Source organism: Corvus hawaiiensis, chromosome 2 (genome assembly GCF_020740725.1).
Source record: "Corvus hawaiiensis isolate bCorHaw1 chromosome 2, bCorHaw1.pri.cur, whole genome shotgun sequence".
Lineage (NCBI taxonomy): Eukaryota > Metazoa > Chordata > Aves > Passeriformes > Corvidae > Corvus > Corvus hawaiiensis.
In genome coordinates, this window is record NC_063214.1 from 103,703,063 (window position 1) to 103,727,789 (window position 24,727).

Below are 24,727 nucleotides of genomic sequence, written 5' to 3' on the forward strand. Positions count from 1 at the left end.
AGCAGAAACACTATGTATGGCTTGCAAAATACATACCTAAATACCTGAGCAGCCAGGAACTTTATACATCAAAATTGAAATTTTGTTTCCTGAAATTATTTCTGAATATTATCAAACCACACTGTTAAGCTTATTTTCATGACCTGATATAGCACTACTAGCACAGAACATGACCTAAATTGGCTTATTGCAAGAAAAGCAAAATACCTTACTTCTCTTCAACTCCCAGCTGTGACAATGTAAATGATGAATGACCTCAAAGCCTTATTTGTAAAGGCATGAAGTCATTAAAAGTGCTGGGAAATGGAAAGCCCTTCCAAATGTGATCCAAAATGCAGGAATTCACCCGTCCACTCCTCTCCTCCTCTTCACTGGGGAGAGCAAGGATGTTCCCTGTAGGGAGATCTGGGTGCTCACTCTCTGGGTAAGGCATGGGTGACAGTTCTGCGATCGCTTAAAACTATGTGCAAATAGACACTAATCCTTCTCCTCCAATACTGAATCTTGAAGCTGTGAAATCTTTTTGCTGGAAACCTATTATTTCTTAAAACTATGAGAGTGGGACAAATTCCTGCTGTGGAAATATCAACTCCACCCAGATTCTTAGCTCTGCTCATGGCAGCACACTGAAGGCATGACCTCCTTAACTTTGATGCACACTTCTGAATAGAGGTCACTTCAGCTAATACTTTTAGCAAGACAAATGCACCACACCATTATAATAATAAACGATATGAGAATTTGGCACAAAATGCTATGATCTGTGAACTAAGCTACATTAAGATAGATAAAGCAGCCAGGAAAAGGAGAAAAAAAATTTAACTGTAGCGAGGGAGTGGTCTTCAAGGCAGCTCTTAAGTAAATATTTTTATCAATTTTTTTTAAAGTCTTCTGTGAGGTTTCGCAAAGAAAAAAATCCTAAACCCAGCCCCCAAAAAATCTTGAGAGCAAAAACTCGACACAGAAAGTAGGGATCATGCACAGATATCAAATATTTTTGCAGATTCTCCATTTGCTAAAGTTTATTGTTGTTTTTTTTAAGGCTATGACTGCTCACACATTCCTGTCTCAGAATCTACTAAAGCTGTGCTGTTGGCAAGTATTGCTACATTACTTTTAAATGACATTTAGTCCTTTTGCTCTTGGTACTCATGAACAGGGCTTCAAAATTAAAGGGAACTGCCCTCAGAGATTGCAAAAACAATGGAGACCAAAACCAAAAAAAGTTCAAACATTTGCATTCTATCTTAAGATAAATTCCAAATTCCAATTTTATCACCAGTTTGCTGTTCTCACTAAATCCTTAATAATAAATGAACAAAGTTTCCAAATTGACTGCAGAAAATTTGTCCTTGATATCTACATATTTTTATTTTAATATTGTTGATATCTACATATTTTATTTTCATTCAGATGCTAATATATGAGCATTGTTTTCTTCTGATATAATGATAAGCAAATCAGTATTTTTTACCCCTCTTGTTACAAATACTAAAATTTGAGAAAGGCAGCGGGATGAATGTTGATCACTTGCCTCCTCAGTGCAACATTTGCTACACCAGTGGGTAACAGAGTCCCATTGTGACTACAACAGCAATTCACTAAGCTTCACAGTGAATACTCTTCTTACTTTCTGATGCAGTATCAACCATACCTATACAAAACTATAAAGTGAAAATTCCAAACGAAAGAATAAAGCTGGTACAGTAAGCGCTCTGACAGGATTTCAGCAGACCTCTTGGGAATGAATGCCTTGTCTCATCGATGAGACAGTGCCACTGGCTGAGGAAGGTAGAAGCCCTGGTGCTGAGAGCTGCCGTGGTGCAGGGAAGGACCTCGTCAGATCAAGGACCCTTCTAAACCCCCAGGATTGCTCATGCCAGGAAGTGCAGAGGTTCAGGGAGATGGAGGAGAGCAACAGCACACCAGCACACAGACACACCCCGGGGGTGCAGGAGAGTGTTAACACTGAGACACCCACCTTGGTCTCAGAGGTAGCACATGGCATTTACCAGCCCTATGCTATCACTGCTTTCAGAAGACTCCCCTACTTCCCATTAACAGCACAGGGTAAAGATTAGTACTGCAAATGCAAACTTGCTCTCCTGATACCTGGAATGGCATGATATGGCAGAATTGGCAGCCATTCCAAGCCAAAGAGCAAGATTTCTTTTCCAAACTCCTGCAATCTTTTTAATCTTTCCATAGAAATGAAGCAGAGATAGCAACGCTGTTTTGACTGCAAATGCTTCATGTAAAAATAAACTCCTAAAGACTTCAGACAGAAGGCAAATTTGCCAGTCAGCAAAACATTTGAGTACATGCTTAGTTTGAGAAGTTTTGCTATCTGTTGTATGCAATTATTCTCTTGGATCACAGATGCGGGCTGGGTTTTGTAAGGCTGAGCTATTTTGCAAATCATCTCACTTATCCTACCATCCTTTGACCTAAAGAGGTACTCACTGTGTTGACTATAGTGAGGTACAAGACAATTGCCTTATATGTTTAACTGGCAGATGAGAAAGCTCATGCTTGAAAAATCCTACCCTTAGTGGCCGACCAGTTAATCAGTGAGACAAATTCATCACAGCTCCATCTGTTACATGAACTCAAAGACTGCCAGCAAGACCCAGGCCAAAAGCTATGTTACTTTAGAGAAATTTTACTTCGTAACACCAAGGTAAACAAAATACATCTTACAGTTTCCTTTCCGAACTACCACCATCCAACACAACCTAGTTTTATCAATTTCAGCTACAATGTAAAGTATTTTCATCCTTCTGACACAGTCGTTCTCTTTAAAATACCTGGCAGCAGGAAGGCAGTGATTCATTGAGTTACATCAGTGTCAAACAACTTCCAGTGATATAAAACCAGAGCACAGCAAAGTGAACCTGACTCACTGGATCTTCAGACAGAGACAATCCATTTTAAAACAAGTTTGGAAGATGAAAACAGATCAACTATAAGGAATATCTTCAAGTGTCAGTCCTGGTTTATCAGTCCAGAAATTGTTTTGAACATGGTAGTTTACACGGTAAATTCAATTCTGGGTTTGTTGTATTTTATGACAAAGGAATTTGCCTAAAAATGGGAGATGTTCATGCATTTGTATTCAGGTAACTCCATATTCATAAAAGTCCATTATATCCTTTAAATGAAACAAACAAACAAAAAAACCCCAGAAACAAAAATCAATTTCAGGGAGCTTTTTTTGCCTGTACCTAATCGAAGTTCAGAAGTGTTGAGTATTTGGAAAAGGTTATCTGCGTAAGAGAAAACTTGATCATTACATTACGAAAAGAAAATTGCAGATTTTGGAAACTATGATATCTGGGGTTTTTTTCCTGCTTTAGTGTTTTAGCTAGTACAAAAATATTTCCCATTCTTCTAAGACCAGATGGCTTTAAGTTTTAGCCTTGTGGACTGCAGCAGCAAAGCTGAAACAGAACTGGAAACACAGAATTTTCATTCTGATGAAATTGTAACAGTTTAAAAATGTAATTTCAGTTCATGAGACCTGTAACAAAACATTCAAAATGTGTTACAGCAGGAGGCTCTGCTCTCTGGAGGAAAAAGAGAAAAAAGTTTATCAGAATGTCTTGTCAGCCTTTTCACCTAGCAAATTCAGGATTTCTGAAAGGTTACGACACTGGCCCAGCGTCTCCATGTAGGCAACTCTAAACCAGAAATTTCAGGCTTCCAGACTCACCTGAAAAGTCATTCTAGAAGACCTTGTCATTTTAAGATCTGCATCTTTGAATTGCCAGAAATTAATCAAACTTTGTAAGTTTTGTCACAAAAAGTCTGAGACTTTTTTTCATGGAATTATTTTACTTACATTGTTCCGTCTTCTTGTAGTGCTGTTCAGCACTCAAGGATACTGAAAACCTTCTCTAGAAAATGATGCCATCATAGGTGTTACAACTGATTCAGAGCGTAGCAGCATGATCAACACAAAGCTTGGCTTTGCCATCTGTTCTCAGGCAAGGAAAAATGCTAAGCTAACATACCTAAGGGCAGATTACTCCTGCACTAGTGCTTACATTTGTTACACAAAAACCCAAGTGCCAAGCATATAAAAGTTCTGTGTCAAGACACCTGAAAAATAAACGCTTAAGAACCCTCATGGATACGTAAGTTAGAAGAAAGCAAAAGAAATTTCTTTCCTGCATGCTCCATAGCTTGGATTCAAACATGAGGAAACAAAATGCATGAGGTCATATGCCACATGGACAGGTATGACTCTGCATTGCGGAGTTCAGACACTTTCCTCTTAAACATCTCACAACAGTAAGCATCTAGCATGCTTCTTCTGTTTTCATAGAATCATGAACTGGTTTGGGTTGGAAGGAACCTTAAAGATTACCTAGTTCCAGCCCATGGGCAGGAACACCTTCCACTAGACCAGATTGCCACACCCAACCTGGCTGTGAACAGCCAGGGATGTTTCAGGGATGGGACATCCACAGCTTCTCCAAACTAGCTTCTCTGGTTCAGAGCTTCACCACCCTTAAAGTAAAGGATTTCTTCCCAATATCCAATTTAAACCTACTCTCTTTTAGTTTAAAGCCATTACCCCTTGTCCTGTCACTATTATGCTTCTATTATACCATCCTGCCAATTGAAGAAGAGAGTAGATTAATAAAATAGTAAGATCCCCATTCTGGGGAATATAATAGTGTTCTTTTTTGGTTTGAAAAGATGAAGACCACCAAATCACAGGGAAGACAAAATGTGGTCCAAGACCTTTTATTATATAGTCTGGACAGCATAAAAGGCACCATCCTCAAGAGTCGCTACCTGCCACTGGAGTATACACGCTAAATTTACAGCAAGAACACAATAAAATTGGTATCTTTCTCCAGCTCTGCATTCAGTCATTGGCAAAGATTCAACAGGAGCTGGCTACACTGCCAACCAACATCCACAGATGCAGAGCCTACCACCTCTCCAACACAGACTCATCATGGTCCTCCAACAGCAGCTGATGTAAATCCCAGGCTGTATCAGTCCCCCAGCAGCAGCCAAGCCTGCCAACCCAGCTCAATCTGCACAGCTGCAGGTGGGTAAACAATCAAACCCGCCCCAGCAGCCTCAGTACCCTGTACATCCCAGCCAACCCATGTGGCCCCAATGGCAGGAGAATCCCCACCCGGCCAGGTATCCCATGAACCCACCATCCTGTCTGCTCCTGGACACACAGCTGGAGCCACGGCAGTCCACCAATAAGAAAAAGCAAGAAGCAGCAATAAAAAAGCTTCTCCTTCATACCTGCCTCCCCTCAGGCAAAGAGTGTGATAGTTAAATCACTCTCTCAATCTCTGTGCAGTCATACTCTTGTCAGGTCAGGATTGGTTTACATCAGTTTAGCTTCTGCCAGATTGGAGCAAAAGATAAAATTTTAACAAATTTGTAATTAAGCCAGATATCTGATCTGACAGTCCTCTCTCTCTCTGTGGAGCTGTGATATCAATACAGCCTTGAGTCTGTCCTCTCAAAGTTCATTAAGTTACATGGAATTTCAGAGGAAGAAATGTGTATTAACAAACTGTGCAATGCTGTACAAAGGGAAGAGTATACTTTGCAGGGCCTTGCATCCTACAGGAAAATATAAACAGAAACATCATGGCCTTTGCAACAGAGAGTTAATAACATGTCCTGTTATGTTTAAAAGAAACCAAGCATGCAATATAGTACATGCTCACTAAGTGATTCAGAAGGCATGAAGATTATAGGAGCTTCTTTTAACAGTGCAACAAGCTTACACAATTTTTAGCTCACTGCTTTTCTCCCCATTTCATACTTTAAGCTCACTGATGTTTTTACTCATAAAAAGGCCAAAGAATTTCATTCCTTCAGTATCTTTGAACTCATTTCTTATCACCACTAGAAGAGAGACAAAACACAAACCCCATCACCACTGCACGAGAGCTCTCTGTAAGGCTGGTTTTAATTTCTTTTTTTTCCTTCTCCTTCAGGATTAAAGATCAGGAAACCAGAAAAAAAAAAAAGCTGAAGCATTTCAAGCATTTTCACTTGCTCTCAGAAATCAATCCATCTCCTGTAGTCAGCAGTGCATACCTCCAGTAACCCTCCTCCTCAGGGAGCACTAACTAAAAAAAACAAAAGTGTGTAAAAAGCAGAGAATAAAAATACTTTCAGGAAAAAAAAACTAAAACCAACCAATCAACCAACCAAAAAACAAACAAACAAAACCCCCAACCAACAATTCTTTTATTGAACTTTGGATTTAAAACATGAGCTTGAGGTGTTACACTTTGTACTGAAAACAGCACAGTGATTGAACTGAACACACTATCCTGAAAAATGGTCACACTGGGGTTTGAAAAGCTACAATAATATACCAAATTATAAAGACTATCTGATAACTTTAATCTGAAAAAATTACTTAAAATACAGAAATATATAATCCACACCATGTATGCATATTAGACAGCAAGAATCTGACACTGCCACAAAGTATCCTACACTTCTAATAAAAACATAGAGAATTAAATCTCCATGGATTCTTTCTAGTTTTGTTTTTGCAAATTATCCAAGAACACAAGGCCATACTCATTCTCTTACTAATGAGGAAAGAAAAAAACCTTTTTTTCTGAGAGAACTGAACTTAATAAAAAACATATTATTAAAATCACTAGCTTCATGTCAAAAGAGAGCCTTAATAATTTATATTTCTGTAAATAGGCACACTCACACAGGGACTTATTAACTATAATACCCTTTAATTAGGCTTATAATATAGAAGTTAGTACTATTCAAGTCACAGTGCCAATTCACAGGCTATACCAGCATCCTCAACAGACACAGCTAAGGGAATGGCAGGAGAGAGGTATTTGCTACCAGTGCAGTGAGGACTATCACTGTGCTGGCACGCTGGGAGAGGATTTCTGCCACACTTGTCAGAATTCACTTTCCTAAAGAGCCATAAAAACAATGAAAGTGTCTTCAATCTTTTCAGTAAAAAGATCTTGTGGAAGTCAGTGCCACACTGCTGTCAGCCTGCTTTGACAGTAGAAGTGCTGCTGGAGCTCTCTTGGAGAAAGGCAGCAGAGCTGGAGATGGGACAGCAGAGATTCAGCCACCAGTGGTGAGCATTGGCTGCTAAGAAATCCCCCAAATGTGTCCTAGTAGTGAGCACAGGCTGAGCCCGCAGGAGGTACACCCAGGCACAGGCTCACAGCTTTGCTGCTGCTCACTGCACACTCACACCCCCACAGATGCCCACTGAGCCTTGCAGAGACTGTATTTCCAGTCCCTTAAACATCTCTGTGCTTTTGCTTTATTCAACAGGAACAAAACCACCCAGAAATGACAGGGTTCACCTGGAGTAGCTGCCTCCATGTCAAACCTGTGTTGCTGGCAGCAGCGTCAACAGAAGCCACCTACACCGCCTGGCTTTAGGTCCAGGCACCAAACTCTGACCCTCTTCAGCATCACTGACAAAACTTCAAGGCATAATCTCTTCTGCTCTCATCTCCTTTATGCATGATGCTGAAGATTAGTTCTTATTAGCTTAACTGTCAGGGCAGCATCTCCTGAAGCCAAAAGAAAGTCATATTTCTACTACCAAATCCACTTTTCATCCAAAATATTCTGTATTTTTAGAATGCATGGCCAATTAAAAAAAAAAAAAATTTACTCTTTTTTTCTGTTTTAAAAAACAAAGAAATGTGAGAATAACAGCAACCACCTAGAGAGAGAAGGAGGGGAAAAAGCTTTACTTGACTTCAAACCAACTGTTTGCTTTTCCAAACAAAGTGAAACCTAACCTTTACATTGTGCTGCCCATACACAGAGACTTTCATTCTACATAATGGCAATGTCCCCCTGCATGGATGCTCGCTCAAAAAAGTGTAAATGGTATCAAACATTTCAAAATAACGGTATGACAAGTGTTCTTATTTAAAAAGAAAGGATCTTATACACTATACCAGACATTTTGCAGAACCCCATTATTAGATAATTCTTTAGTGTCCATTCCAGCCCTAGGAAGCTACACACAGCTCATCTCAAAGTCCTACAGAGAAGAAGTATGGACAGCTGGAAAGGAGCTATTGCAGCACTGGGGATCATGCACTTCAATTCATCTCTAACTTCACCGCACGGGACTGCCCCACCATGTAACACAACACAAACAGAAGAGTTTAAACCTCTACTTGCCTGCCTTGAACTGGTCCTGTATCTGCCTCTGGATCTCAAAGAGCAGCTTACAGCAATGGATGTTTACACACAAAACACAGGAGGCGCAGTTCACAAGAAGAGAAATGCAGCAGCAATGGGGGAAGAAAAACCTCCTTTCCAAGAGATTACTCAGAAAAAAAAATTAAAGAAGGCAAAAACAGAGGAAGACAATTAAAAAAAGAAGAGAACAGTATTGGTGGGGGGAATGGTAACAATAAGCAGTATTGGACAGACAAAACTTTAATATTGATTAAAAGGTTACTAACCTTACAGCACAAGCAGAAGCAAGAACACCGAATTCAAGTGGAAAACGTTCAGCCTTGTTTGTTCTTAAAGCTAATTTGCAAGTTAAGACCGGACTGAATGCCTTCATTTGTTTCTGAGAACCAAAGTGAGACTTTTAGAGAAATGAGAATCAGGAACTGGTATCAGAAAAAGGAAGATAAAAAAATAGTTCATTTGAATGAGACTAGAAAAAAACAGAGGCAACAGCCCTCTGCATGTAGGCCAGTGGATCTGAACGGCAACCAAAATCTTACATTATCAACATTTTGAGGGATCTGTGCATCTTCTTACCTATTGGCTTACCATGAGAAGACTTTCAAGGTCACAAAGGACAGCTCAGAGCCACAATCCACTGGGAAGCCCACTGGCACATTAACCATTTGTAAACACAAGAAATGCATATCTCTGAGTCCATGCTTCTGAAAACCTGTCTCCTAAGACGGAAACTTCGCAAGAGGAAGTCAACTCTCAGTTACATGTCCATGTTATTACCACCTTGCAATGACTTATAACTGTCATCTATGATTTCAGAAGGTCCATTTTCATTATTACCCTGACAAAAGACATGAAGTGACAAGAGAATGATAAGTGCAAACAATCTTTTTCTTTCACACATAGTTCACTTCTACAAAAATGCTCACTACTCCAATGTCACTTGCTCCAGAATCCCTTCCCCATGTATTTACCACTTCTAAATTTTGAAAGCAGCATTACCCAGTTTACTAATTCCCACCTGACACAGAATTATTCCCTTATTTCCTCACATATAAGCAAGGAAGAACAAAAGGTAAGCTCAACTTACCATGAAGCAACATATCCACTACTTTCACATTCCTCTTTCAGATAAAAAGTTACACGCCTGGATTTAAGTTCTATTCCCTCACCTTTACCTTTGCTATACGGCCTTTCACATCAGAAGGCGGCATACAAGCATAACATATTTGCATGGAGCAGACAACTTGAGGAAAATCACCTGCATCTTGCCGAGCTCCTTTTTCTTCCTACAGCTACTGACTTATGGCTGGGAAAAAGGAACCTCTATAAATGCACATCGTATTTGGCATAGGGCACTGCTGAAACTCAAGGTTTGTTGCTGCCTGCTCCGAGCTTCCCTTCCCCCTCCCCAAGCTGAACCCCTTTGTTCCAAGCGCGGGCAAAACCAAATGTAACTCAAACTCTTCAGCAGTGTCTGACTGGCCGGTCACCCCGGGTCTGCCCCCAGTCCTCCCCTTTCCCCTTCTCTGAATAAAAGAGAGGACCAAGGCAGGGGGAAAGGGGGGGGGCCGCCCTCTTTGGCTTTGCAGCTCTTTCTGCGAACATCTGTATCTGTTTCTTTTGAAAGCTTCTAATTGGGGGAAATTAAGCAAGCTAAGAGCTATATTTCTCCCTCCTTGCTTCTGCTGGTGGTATTAGATTTGCAGCTACCATTTTGCCACTTTTAGAGCTACTGAAATGCTGGATTGCCCGGGCTACCTCTCTAGGCTGGTCGAGGCTTTCTAAGGCATTGAACTACAAGCCTAGCCGGTAAAAAGCTGTAAGTATACCCCCACATCGGTAGAGAGAAACAATGCCTGAAAAAAACCCTTCATTTTGTTTAGCCACAGGCAACTGTCTTTTGTAAGCCAATTAACTGGGCAAAAATCCTGTAAGAGACTGAAAGGGACAGAATGGGGAAGAAAACCAAGAGGGGAAAAATGACAGGAAAAGAGTGGAAACCTCCAGCAGATTGTAAGGGACATTACATGACCAACCTGCAACCTGAAAGAAGATGGAGGAACTTCCCAAGATCCAGAATCGAGTTGGGCTGAGAGTGTGAGACATGCTGAATATCCTACTAGAGACAAGTGAAAAAAGTAGATGAAACTTTGGGAAAAGCAAAGGCACGCTGGTATAAAGCAAAGAATAAAATAGAGAAAGAGAACTTACAATAAGAAGATGAAAATCTATGTGAGACTACATGAAATTAATTGAAATTCATCTAGAAAGCAAAACAGTTATGATTTCCCCAAGGGATTAATATCTCTGTTTCTCTTGATACAAGTTCACATGCAAAGACTATTTATTATTGTTGCCTAAAAATTTCAGCAAAGTACAAGTATTCTCAAGTCTAAAGCATCCATGGGAAATTTTATCTTCTTGACAGCTAAAATCAACCAAATTGCAAAGTCTCAAATATCATAACATGACGAAAAAGAACAGCATGAAGTGACTCAGGTATTTTTTTTCCATCACTTACATTCTACCATCAAAGACATGTAAAATGACTGAAAAACATTCTTTTAAAAACAAGAGCGTTAAGAATCTTTTGGGGCCCCACAGGGATTCCTAGCAACTCAGCTGTCTGTGGAATGCAGCTGCCCTGGGAGACTTCATCTCTTCACCAAGCAGGAGTGAAGGGATCCCATCAGATACTAATTGTCCAGAGATAATGTTACCAGCAATAAGATCAATTAGAAAATGATCTCCTGAGAGAAGTATAGTGCCATTAACTTGAGTCTGCATGTTATCATATGTTAAGGAGTGGAAAATTTCCACAGAACTTAAAAACTTAGTGCTTGAAGTCCATTTAGATCCCTGTAATCTGATTAGGTCCTTGATTAATGAAGAGAAAGAGATCATTTTGAAGGCCTCTAAGGTAGAGATCACTCCCCTGCAGCTGACAAAAAGAAGCTCACAGTTAGAGCAAACACTGAAGAGCCCAACTGGAACATGCTGTTTTGAAAGAGGCAATTAACAGAAACCTTAACTGCAAGGTCAGCTACCCTCTTGGTTCCTCCCACCATTCAGGTTCCCCTCCCAAACTCTCCCAACTGCGTGGGCAGCCCAGAAGACAGCAACTGTCCATCCAAGTGCAGTATCTCTATGAAGAGAACCACTGGTAAGATCAGGAACATAGAGATTTCTAGACACAGGCTCTTTTTTCACATGACTTAGTCTTTTAAAAATTTTGTGTCTGTGCAAGGAGTGTTATTTTAGGCCCAAGTGAGCTCCTCCTTAAGTTAATGGTTACGCATACACCGTTAACTTCAAAAAGCATGCCTGCTATTATTATCAGATCATATGTTCTCCCACATGTAGTTATACAAAGCATGAACTCAGATCAAGTTAAGCATGGCACAAGGGACAACAGTTTTAACAGTAAAGACTAAATGGAGGGGGCAGAAAAGATCAGAAATATGAAGATCAAGGTTAAGGAAGGAACAGGAAACTCACACCTCAAGGTGGAATTCCTTCAGCCCTGGTGAATGTCAAGAGGTGCGGATCAAATTCCCTTGATCATACTCTGTAGAGACAGGTAATGTACTTATTTATTTCCTGAGCAGCCCAGGATGCATCCAGATGCTTAAATAGTGTCTTCCTTTATCCTCTTCCACAGATGCTTGGGCAAGATAAAACTGGTGGCACTCAAGCATTCATAAAATGAGAGAGGAGTCTTCCAGAGAAGAACCGGAGCAGGGAGAAAAGTCAGTTCACATTACAACCCACAAACAGAGGAAGGAACTGTAACAAATAAGTTCTGTGCCTCATGAGCTCTCATAACAGACACAGTCTTCCTTCATCAGAATATGGATAAATTATCTCAGTAAAGTTTCTGCCTTGGTGTAATATGCTAATCTGTAATGATTAGAGAAATGTAAATATTGCTGTCATCTTCAAAGCACTGCACAAACAATAACTAGCTAATCAATGAACACTGCACTGGGGACTGCTAACACAGGATTAATGTGTTCATAGGTGTGTAGGTGGCTAATGTTCATGGTCAGCATTTAATTTATGTGCCTGATTTCACCTTCCAAGAAAGGTCACTCCCTTAAGGCAGGTCATCTGTCTGCCTGCAAAGGAAGGGTGAGAACCAGGAAGCAGTGGCTGACTCAGTGCCAGACCCCGCCTGACAGTGGAAAAAGCAGCTTCAGAAAAGCCCTGGAATGGTCCCAAAACCTCCCCATCTCCCGAGCCAAGTGAAGAGAGGGAGAGAAAACTTTACAACTTAGGCGGGATGAGGCCGGAGGTGGCTGACATTTCAAACAATAGCATACTAAATGGGAAAAGTAAACCTTGGGACACAAAGCAGGTCTGAAGCAACTCAGTGATACAGCACCTTGCAAGCACCCAGAGAAAAAGTGGGCATGGGCAGGACAGCACCCCAGTATTTCTCTTTCAAGTCATCCATCAACCCATGTGTTCAGGTTGTCAGAGCCAAAGAAACCTGGCACCACCTCAGCCAATGTCCAGGATTTGTTATCATTTTGAGAACCTGATGATCTGTCTGATAAGACCCTGAAAGGTAAGAGATGCAGGCAATGCAGCACTATCTCTCTGTGGGTAAATAGTTCCTGTCATTACATGCCTGTGAGCACATCTACAGCCTGAGGGGGATGACCCATGAGTGACCAGTCTTAAAATACAGTAAGACCATGTTAATAAGTCTCTAGACTGACCACGTGCACAGCAAATCAAGATTTTTCTTTGTAATCCCATTAACTGGGAGCTCTCCAGTTTAGCTTTCCCCAACCTGCCACAGCCATCTCTTCTTTCGGACCACATCTTGCCCTACCCATTTCTGAGGTCCATTCTGAGTGGACAGGTCGCTCCACTGCCAAGCAGCTGTTTTGTAACAGCAAGGTAACTGCACAGGATTATCTAGATGTAAAATCTTAATTGGTGAAAGCTCCTGCACATTCAGCTACCATAAAAAACCCCTCCAGCATCTGTTCTCAATTGTTATCTCCTATGTAACATATCTGTTAGCAGAGTTTAGCAATCAACAAGTGGTACTTTTAATTTGACCTATAGATAATGGTCCCAAATGGTCTCAGTTTGAGACAAGTTTAGGAGGAAATCACCCCAAGACAGTAAGCTAAAAAACATTATGTGGAATGATTATGACTGAAGGCCATGCTGTTACTCTTCAGCAAAAAACCCCAATGACAACTAGAGAGACTCAGGCATCTTGGTACAACCATTTCCCCAGTCTGCTTTCATTTCCAGGCTAAGATGCTCTGCGTTGTATATGCTGGGAAGAGAGGGCCAGTCTTTGATCATCTTATCTCCCAGCTTGTTTTCCACCAGCCCAGGAGCACAGCTGCTTGCCAAGGGAACCTACACTCTCAACAGTGCAACTTTCCTGCATAACAAAGGAGGCATCCTTGACCCACACTCCTGAGAAGAGGAATCTCACTGCAGATAGCAGAGGCTTTTCCATGGCTGCCTTTGCTTCTGCAGGAAAAGCAACACCCTGGCAGTATGGAAGCTCTCAAAAGCTGAGGGCTGCTACACTCTTACAGCCTGGCTTCATTTTCACCCCTGAAGAAGTTACAACCCAAATCCATAATGACTTCACAACAGTGTGACATGGTAACAGTTATTTTTGAGAAAAATTAGTATTTTGACAATGCATCAGAATTTGGCTCTGCTAACACAGATGCTCCATGGCAAACACATCTAGGAAGGGGTGAACGAACGGCTGCTACTCTTCAGTAACTTGTGTTAGGAGTTCGCACTGTTAAATTTAGGTGGCAGAAGCTGCATTTCTTCATCAGTGAGTGTTATAAGTGCAGTTGTTGATGCTCCTCTCCTTATTTTGTTCTCCTATCAGTTTTGCTAATAGAATTCCCCATGGTCAACAGCAGCTTCTTCCAACAGAGATTATTTCCATGCCCATAAATACATGGAGAGCTATGTAACCACCCAGGCTGCACACAATGCAGTGAGAGCTATGGAAATTCTTTCAGTCAGAGACTTGGTGTGTGCACAGTTCAGAAACCTCACCACCACCACACAGGCAAAGTGGCAGTGATAAACCCACTGCTTGGCCACGATGCATGGGAAACAGCAGAAATACAAACCAGGATGAAAGACTTGTCAGACCTGTGAATGTAAATAAGCATGGCTGTAAAGAAGTGACAGCTCTACACAAGTGCTGCTGTTACATTAGATGTTAAACACAGCTCCTTGTAAAACTGCATGTAACTATCAATATTTCTGGCAATGTAGATTATATAAATACTTAGAAACAAAGGCCAGGCCTCACTGAAAACTCTCCAAATGTCTTTAGGTTAAAAAATACTGCAGCCCTTTGTGCTGCAAGGTTGGGCTCACATTTAACACTCCAGGGTATCATATATCAAAGAGAGCTGCCTCTTTCAAAGAGCTGAGTGCCTTTCTTAGAAAGCTACCAGAACTGCTTTCCTTCTTTTTTTGGCAGTTTCATGTAACCAAACTTATCATATGCAGACATTAGGCAACAGAGATAACACTCCATAACTCTCCATATAGTGGACCAGGTCCTGGATAGAAAGACCTACTGCAACTGGTCCAAACAGGACTGCAACTGTCAGAAGCTTCAGGCTATGACCACAGCTGATCCAACAAATTCGAATCCAACTGCTTTTAGAAGAGCATCAATTATTCGACAACAACAGTCAACATATCTCAGTCACCCCTTATCTGCAGCTAACTCTTTTTTAAGTGCACTCTTACATAAGGCTACAGATTTCACATTGACTCACCAGGTTTCACATGCTATGGAAGAGCTTTTTCCAGAAGCTCCAGCAATACAGCACCATGCTCCAGTATCCCACACTAAATTCCCACATACCAGGCACCCCCTGGACATGTCTTCCAGGAACCCCCACACAGGAGGATGGTCATAGTGCAACACTGATGTTGCCAAGGGGGTTTTCTTCACCGGACGTGATCACGGTGATCACAGGATGCTTAAGGGAGTCCTCGAAGAAGGCACATCCTCCTCACCACAGCCTCACAGTGTGACCTCTCTGCTAGCCACAGGATAAGGAGCTCACTGCACAAAGCCCCATTCCTTAGGTAAGGGAACCAGTTAGGAAGGGGTTGTACCCGCCAGTGACTGCCCCACATGGAGAGGAGAAGCCCCTCCCGAGGTTTACAGAGCATCCCCTCTGTGTGTCCCTGAGCCTTCCCAGCCTGGCAGCACTTGCACTGACATCTTGAGCATCACCTCCCCAGACACTGACTCAGCTCCCTCCCTCTCCTGCTGCAGAGGATTTAGCATTTCTCTTTGATGTTAGGCTGCACAGAGAGAGCCAGGCGACATCTCCTCTAGATCTCATGCTCTCATGTTCACTGCTATGAAGCTGTGCAGTCTGGAGGACCCAATCTCCCTGCTTCTGCTTTAGTTTGTCTTTTGGGTTTGTGTTGAATATAACAACCTTTTACCATTCAATTTAGATCAGTGCCTTTAGTGGTGCATTAGTACTAAACTACAGAATGGAAACCCAGTCACGACTACAGTTTCATACATGACCTTGTTGACGGAGCAAAATCAGTAGAAACTAAATCAGATTTTCTTTCTACCCAATAAAATTCAGTGGTGCCTCAGGTGAGCTTGTGCATCTACCTTAGAGAATGACAAGGGCAGTGGAAAAAAAATACTCTATCGTAACAATGTGAACCCAAGTTATGTCAGCTTTCCTTTCAAAGACACAGAATGCTGAATTTAATGTTTGTGGACAATTTTGCATATGGAGGCTCTTAGTATTAACAGCCGACCACCTGTTTTCGTTAAAGAACCATTTGCTGGAAAACATGGAATTATTCTGTTCAATTTCCCAAATTACAGTTTTCTGTCTTTAAAAATTGCTGAAGATAAAGACAGGAGTGCTGTTTTCTGACAATAAAATACTATCATCAGTTGCATAAACTGGGCTTCAGTTCAACTCCTTTGGACTGTAATGTCATCAGTATGAAGGCAGAAAATTCTTTGGTTTAATGCTACTTTGAAAATACTTAAGAGTAGCTATTCCTAACCATTTTAGCAAGAATTCACTTTCAAGACAACTGCAAATCATTTCCTGTCATTTTTGATCTGAGGAAAAAATAAGTAAAAAGAGACGACTACTTTTCTTTCAAGTTTTGTAGGAAAAAAATGAATGTGCAATATCCATGCCCAAAAGGCCTTGAAATAACACTAGCTTAGGTTACTAAATTAAACTGGATAAGATTCTTCTGAGTATCTTAATATATTTCTGCCTCAATCTTCCTAAGTTTTTTACTAAAGCCAGTGGTGACTGATTAGTCTTACAAACTGCAAGTAACCTGCTTTTGCTTTCACATGATACCATTTCTTCAGGTGAGAAATTCCAGTTTATCTAAAGAAAAGTCTGAAGTGGTTGGCTAAATGAGACACTAAAATATTAGAATCATCCAGTAATTCTCAAAGTTTAGTTTTCAGACAATTTATAAAAGTGTGCTGCATGCCTACAGCTGTCAGCAGCATCGGCACATTCCAGATGAGTGCCCATGAATCAGAGATCCAATAATTGTATGAAAAAGCAGCAGCATACCAAGTTTTGTAAAAAAGAAAAAAAAAAAATCTAATAAATACCTACATGTTTTCTGTCATGCCAGAGCGTAAGTCACAGTATTAAGTGGAAGACTTATCTGAAACACAGTTACATACAGCTGAAAGGAGAAAACCTTACCTTGAAAGGTATGGGAGGTTTGCATACTGTGTAATTGCACCCTCACCATCACATTTTCTCAACCATTTTCTACCTTTTACAGAACAATGTAAGAATAAAAATGTTAGCATTTTCAGGTACATATAGTTCTTCATGTCACAGGTGTCCTTATGTGTTTCCTAGGAAATCACTCCACATTCACTAACAATTCAGTGGAGCTGAAAGACCTCCACTTTGTGTGACCTAAAGAGCAGAAAGAATGCATTGATCAAGTGCAAGTTCTGCTGGTGTCCCTCTAATAACACAGTGCTATTTGGTAGTCACAGGATGCTGGACAAAGGCAGTCAGGTGCCATGGAGGGGATGAAAGCCAGCCTAGAAGTCCAGATGGAAAAAAACCCAAAAAAACCTTCAGGGAGCTGAATCAATCTATCTGACAAAAAAGCAAGAAAGGACATGGGCAGCAGTTGGAAAAGCTGATGAGAGAGATGAAAGCAGGTTTGTCTCAGTGAGGGAAAGATGGTGAGACAAAGGAGAATCTTGCAGCAGGGTGATCCTGAGAGACCCTGAAAGAGCGAGAGTAAAAGAGATTTGGAGATCGGGTGGTGTCACTGGGGCAAGTGAATGAGCCAGAGAAGCAAAAAGGATAAGCCATCTCAAGGTCTGGGTAAGGATGGAAGAGGAGAGGGTTGTAGGAGGAAGAAAACAGCAGACAGGATGCTATGGGGAGGAACACATTCATGTCGCGGATTTCAAACTTTGCAAATTTCCTTTCTAATAGCTACTGGTCACTAACCCATGAATATCTAAAACAAGATCTTTTTGTCAGTCTTCCCTTTAGTTCAAATATTTCAGTTATTTCTCTCATCTCAGATGAATCCACAAAATGCCGTAATGAATGCAAGAAGGTAGTAATTATCCTCTACTGAGTTTTAAAATGCATAAAATTGGTTGCACAGGTTTATTACTTTTTCATCCGTGAAAAAAAATGTGCATGCTTCATGCACTGCTTCTCAGCAACTCAAGAGCAGTGAACTTATTCCAGTTAAATACCTCAGTGTCATTCACTTGAAAACTGGCCCTTAGTTCAGTCATAATTTTTTGAAAATGCACAGTGTAATATTGTCATGAATTGTATTGAAGGTAACTTTCTTCTTTTAAACTGCGAAGTGAAACACAGAGTTCAAACCTACAAATGTGGGAGCTCTGGTTATGAGTTGTTAATGCTCAAAATATTAACAAGGACATCTGTAAATAAATCTTAGTTCTGAAGAGCTAGGTAAACATGCTTGGTTCATGAAAACAGGGCTTTAAAAGTAAGAACGGCAAAAACCTGTATTTAAGATTCTATACTTGTGCATATTTATGTTTCATTTACAAATATGATTAATGGCTTAATACCTACTCTTCAATTAAAATCAGCAGCCTTAACTCAGAATTACTTCTGATCTTGCATAAAGAACCCAAGGGGGGAGGCAAAGTGCCTTTTTGCAGCCTAAGACTTCCGGCAACATTTCAAAGAATAAGAGTATTAGCCAAACTTTCTTCCCCTGAAATTCAGCTGTAAAATACCCCTAAATTTCAGTAGTAAAACCAAACCCACCACTAAGTTAAAATATGTCATTTTAAACAGACTGTCAATTTAGGCACCTTTTTGAATCCTAAAGTGATTGTCTCTATACTCTGGGATGTGATGTGTGTTTTCCACTCATGTATCATTTCTCCTGGATAACAGCAGGCAGTTGGGTCCTAAAAAATTACAAGGGTTAAAGTCTCTCTCTGGACAGCAATTACTGGAGCACATCTATGCCAGGACAGCCAGTAGAATTCCCCTCCTGCCACAGGTTTGCATCAGCTTTCATTTACTCTATAATACATCATCATTCCTACACAAAAAAGAACTTCATAGTAACCCAAGAGAGTTTTAAAAACTTCGCAAAAAAATAATTGTGGCTGGGAGGAAGGGAGAGGATGCAAAGAAAGGAAGTGATGAGATAAAAAAGGCTTGTCCCACTGACATCCACATCAAACAAAATTTCTTCAGGCAGAACAAGGAATACATTTGTCCCTTGAAAAGTGTACTTTTCAGAGATGCTTGAATCCCTGCTTTCTGTTAGGTAAATAATTTCTTCTCTGTTGTCTCTGTAAAGATCATGCAGTCTTGCAAACGAGGCTGAGCTGGGCAAACATAGAGCCATTTCTCAGCTGAAGTCATAAATTACTTATTGTTTTAATATACTGGAAAATTGGCAGGAAGCGGGGGAAGGTACGTCAGTTACACAAGACTTTAAACCATCACTTATCCTTGCCTTCCATTAAAAACGCGTTAGTTGCTGTAGCAACTGTCAAACCACACTCCGGTTCCTCTTCCTCCAAGATACAGAACTTCTCCAAAACACTCACACACAACACAGCTCTTCCCCATCCAAAGGACAGGTTTCTGGCACTTTTGCATTGTTTAAAAAGAAAGAGGCTCTCCAAGGAGCTGACAAATCCCTTGCAGGCCTTTTACTCCAAGGTATGATCCTGTAGAGAACAAATCCTTAAGAAATCCTTAGAATTCTTGGGTTTTCCCCCCATACATCTACCCTCTTTTTTCTCCTCTTCCTTTTTTCCCCTTCTTTCTGCATTATACAGAATGTTACTCCATTCAGCTTAATGCACCATTACATCTTCCAGCATTAAACAAAATGCCTACACATCTGTCAGATGTCCCTTCCCCTCTCATTCCTTCCATCATGGGAAAGGCACATACAATGGGGACAATGTCACATTGCAAACACACACTGCAAATCTCTACATCATGAAATACAACGGCAGAGACAGGTCTCCCACCCGACATCTGAAGAGAAAACCCCTCTCCACAACCACAGCTGCTCAATCATTCCAAAGGGATCCCTGCTCTGTCACCAATGAGAACAAGTGTTTTCTCACTGGTTGAAATTCTACTCTATGGGACTGAGATTTGAACAGGCTAAAAAAAAAACCAAACAAACAAACAACAACAACAAAAAAACAACAACAACAAAAAAACGAAGTGGAGAAGAAACCATTAGCATGACGAGAAAGCTCTGTCAGAAAAAGGACAAAATCACACACTACTGAAGAAAATCTCATGAGGAAGTGGAAACATATTCCTCCCCTTTGTGCAGCATGCCAATATTAATGATAAGCAAAGATCCCTGGGAAGTTCTTGCATGATCAAGGATACTACCCAGGGCAGGATGCTTCCACAATAAAGGGAGGGCTTACCCACCTTCTTACCTCCTTCAATCCTTAGCAGCTCCATCCTACTTCTAACTAGAATGTGATACTTAAAAAAAATGTTCACGCCTAAATGTTTTTTTGTTTTAGGAACACTTAATGCAAGCAAATCTATTGTGCACAATGGGATGATTATTTTTAATTGCTGTTCTGAAAAGAAAGCATCATAGTATTGCACAGATTATCTTCAGGAATGCATATGAATTCTGCTCTTCTTCAAGAGTTTCAGTCTTGGATATACTTACCTTTTCCAGTTTTATAGTGATTCTTCTGAAGCGTGTTGTAGAACAGGGGATTAGTGGTTCCACATAAAATTATTTTTGGTTCCTCTAGCAATACCTAAACTACCCAGCCACTTCACCTTGCAGTTCATTTCTTCAGCACCATATGCATCACTTTCATTTCTTTCTACCTACACACTTGTTTCTCCAACAGGGCAAAAATGAACCAAAAGTGTACAATGCACTTGTGCTGCCTACAGAAGCAAAAAGCACTGAGGCAGCTATGGGAGAAGGGGTTTGTGTGTGTGTCCATACAAAGTTAATTGCAAAGTAATATGCACAAGCATACCCTGAACCCAGCTTTCTGTGAGTTTACAGTGGAAACAGCTGCATACTGGCCCAGCTACACATTATAAACAAGGTCACTTGACTCCTGGGAGCAGTGACACACCACCACTGGTTTGAACCACAAACCGGTCTGTTCCCCGAGCGAACAGCAATCACTCCCTGCAGTTAAGTAAGGAGCACTGAGGGATGTTTTTACTTGCTCCCAGTTCTGCCCACCAAGAGCAGTCACTGAATAGGTATTGGTGGCTGCTCTTCCTATCAAAAATTCTGAAACCAGCCAATATATTTCTTCTGCACTTAAAGAGATTGTTGGACTGTTCCCATACCCTTGTTCTTCTAGTCTCTCTCTTTTGTAATTTGTGTTTGAGCAGACACTCTAAGCAGGTTTGTTTTGCTGTGCTCACTCATCCTTTCATGCTTCTACTGGTGCTGCCCCTCTTTTACCATATCCTTAACTTTTATGCTACCCCATAATTTATCCAGGCTCATGCACTTACATGACAAGGGTTCAGGCTGCTATGTTAATGAAACAACCCTGAAGGAAGTGCAGGATACCATTTGCTTTTTATTACCACTTAGCATCTGTACATCTTGCACAGAATGAAGAAACAGGGCAGCCAGCATCTCAAGGACACCTTCTGACATTTTGACTGTCAGATTTCAGGCTGCAACAGAGAACTCCAGAGCAATGAACAAGGGCTGCTGACATTTGCACTGAAGTTCCCAAACCACAGCTGTGAGATTTACATCCAAAAAAGGTGCGATGGAGTAGAGCCTAACTAATTACAGTGTGCTTAAATACAAAGCAAAGCAAGCACTCCATCCCATTAACTCACCAGCTAAGTTTAGTCAATCTACAGCTAAGATCAGTCTGGAATCAGCCAGAGATCTTCATCCTAAACATAAAAAAACATTCATGCAGTCCCAAAGCCATACACCAGAACACTTTCCCAGATGTGAACAGATTGGACTGAAAAGTTACTGACTGTAGAAATTCATCACCACTTCTCAGCTGGCATACCAAAGTTCAGCTTTTTTTTTTTTTTCTATTATCCCTATACAAAATTGCCCAGATTACACAAATATCTTCAAATACAGCATTTTAAATGTGATAGCCAGCTGACAGAGTCAGCCATTGAGCAAGAGGCAAGTATTTATAATACCTCTTTAAATACTTCCTCTATTATTTACAGCTTTATGTTACATGTGTTTATGTTACATTATGAGCTGTATCACCCATTTTTGCTGTTCCAATAGTTGCAAAGTTGATCTCCCTTTCAGTACCACACCTATTTAATCTGAATTCTTTTGTTCTAGAATGATAATGTACAAGAAGCTGTGCTTTCTCAATTATCTTACTTAAACCTGTTGTAAAGGGACACATATTCTAGCCAAGTTTTATTCATATATAAACAAGGTGACACTTTAAAAGCTGAAATTATAAAATGTGGAAGAGCATCTGTCTAACTTCACTACAGAGACAGATTTTAAAATACTTCCTTTTTTTTTTTATAACTTCAGTTTTTTAACTTTAAAACATTATCTGTCTGCCCGTAAATAATGAAGTGAATCTGTCCTTTAGAACAAGCAAATATTTGTTAACATTTTCTTTTGAGTTCTGCTTTAGCTACAAACCAAAATGGACCTCTTACCCCACATATCCCACTCCTGGAGCTGATTAGTCAGCTCCCTTTGGATAAAAAAACATCCTAACAAAAAAACCAACCAAACAAAACCCCAGCAAAAACCCCCAGGGCCTAAGGAGAGAGAAAGAAGCTTATACTCATTTCCTAAGACAGGAAGTTTGAGTACATACAGCCTGATAGAAGGAGGGGAAAAAAAAGCCCTCAAATGTCTGAGCCTAGTAGCTTGGCTACTTCTGAATACATACCAGGATATAGCAAGTTCCTCCTTCTAAAAAAAGCATTATGAATCATACACTATAGCACAAACCCTTAGGTTTTCTGTTTGGGTTTTTTGGTTTCTTTGGGGGGAGGGGGGATTGTATTCTTGTTTTTAAGTTTCTAAACAAAAAGTTTTACAGCAATACAGAGGAATAAACAACTCCAGGACAGGGCAAGGAAACTTAAGAAAGCTTAGACTAGGACAGATTTTCCCACATAACCACCTGCAACAGTACCAAAAAAGCAAAGAAAGTCAATCTCTTGAGAAAGCAGGAGGTTTTTTTTCCTTTCATTCTTTGGATTTCCATTCTCTTCATTCATGTGAGGAGCTACTGCTGTCCCTTAGAGGTGATGCACTGCAGCTGCACAAATAGCTTCTACTGCATCTCTTTCAGAGGCAGTTTGTAAACCCCGCCCCCCCAAAACCAAACCGCAAAGCCCCCACTTCCCTTAGCAACATTTTCATAGCAAAGATAATAATTTTGCAGCTATCATGTACCATTAGCATATTGAGGTGTCCCTAAGAACTTAAAAAAAAAAGAAATGAAATAAAATAAGAAACCTGTATTTCAACAAAGTGCAATATAATGACATTCAACAATATAATAAAAAAGTCAACATTATGATGTAGAAAACCATCCATTGGAGAAATGCCTACACTTGACTGTGATGAAAACATTGGTGGTCAGGCAACAGAGAACTCCATAACAAGCCTTGGAAAAGACAAAATATCAGGACCACTGAGGTACAAAGCTTGAATCTGGTGGTAAATAGATTGAGAGTCGTGAGGAGTAAGGGTAGAAGAGAGTAGGCTTGGAAGAAAAGGAGGGGCAATGGTCTTAGAGATGTTTCTGAACTAGATTTGGCTCACAACGTGCTTTACTAAAATAAAAATCCCTCACTGTTTTCTACAAAACTAAGCTATCAGAATGTTACTCAAAAATTAACACTGTTGCCTGGTTATCTGAGTGCAGAACTTGATCTATGCAGAAAATACCCAGGTGAGCCATGTAGGCACTCAGAAATGAATGACTACAAGCAATCCTGAGATATTCAAGTATGATTAGCATTTGTTAAATGTGAAAAGGAGAAAGGAAGATGAAACAACACCATGACTATACTGACACAGAATTCACATCAAGCTGTAATGTCAAGATATGGACTCCTATTCACACATGCACTCAAAGAATGTAAGACATTCTGAGTTCTGACCTGCAAAGAAATCTTGCAGAGTTCAGAGAGGAAATTACTTTATAAATGCCCTTACTAATCATGATTCCAGCAGTATTAAATTTGCTGTGGAACTACCTATGATACATAAGTTCTGTGGGTTTTTCACAAGGAATCTCAGAAGGAATATATTGCAAACAAAATTCAACAGAAACTTACCAGTCAGATGCATCTATATTGATCTATCTTGCCTCCATGCCCACACAGATAAGCACAGAGCATCAGAAAAATAGCTGCTTGTGAGAAATAAGCAGAAGCTTATCTCCAGAAATAATATTATTTTTGAAACTTTAGCACATCTGCTATTTCAGTTGTCTGTAATCATCACTCCAAAGATTGACTCTCATGTCACATGATTTTTACAAAAATTTGGTTTTGTTAAATTAGGCACGCATATACTTGTATAACATGCTACATATATATAAAATACATCTGTGAATGCTTAGAGGGGTAATTTTTTTCTGGACATTCCCTGCTCCCCATTGGACTCTTAGCTGCTGTTGGCATGTACTGCTGTTTCATGTTTCAATTGCTGTTATAGTTACCATTTGCATTACTGTCATGGATCAGGTTAATACAAGTGAGTTGTCCAAATGCTTAACAATAATAATAGAAGTAATAATAACAGGCTCTTCTGCAAGGAATAGAATTTTAGAGAACTTTTCACATCTGGATGAAGACATACCATGAGTTTCTATGCAAAACACACCAATCTTGGAAGCCATGAAGCAGGCTTGTTCAGAGTCACACTAGCCCGGTATTATATTTGAGCTCCATTTCCTGTCTAAACACCACAAGTGCTGTCAGACAGAGATACCAGCAGAGACAGT

The 24,727-nt window shown here is 40.4% G+C and overlaps 1 protein-coding gene across 4 annotated transcripts in view; it reads right to left on the reverse strand.

Annotated features, from left to right (window-relative positions):
- Positions 1 to 24,727, reverse strand: part of ARHGAP6 (Rho GTPase activating protein 6) — a 316,518-nt gene that overhangs the window by 83,916 nt on the left and 207,875 nt on the right. Inside the window, exon 1 of one of the 4 annotated variants that reach the window (XM_048329209.1) lies at positions 8,475 to 8,565. The exons of the other annotated variants lie outside the window; for them this stretch is intronic. The gene's annotated coding sequence lies outside the window, so the exon portion shown is untranslated. Of the gene's footprint in view, positions 1 to 8,474; positions 8,566 to 24,727 lie in introns of those variants that run through there. 4 annotated transcript variants of the gene reach the window in all.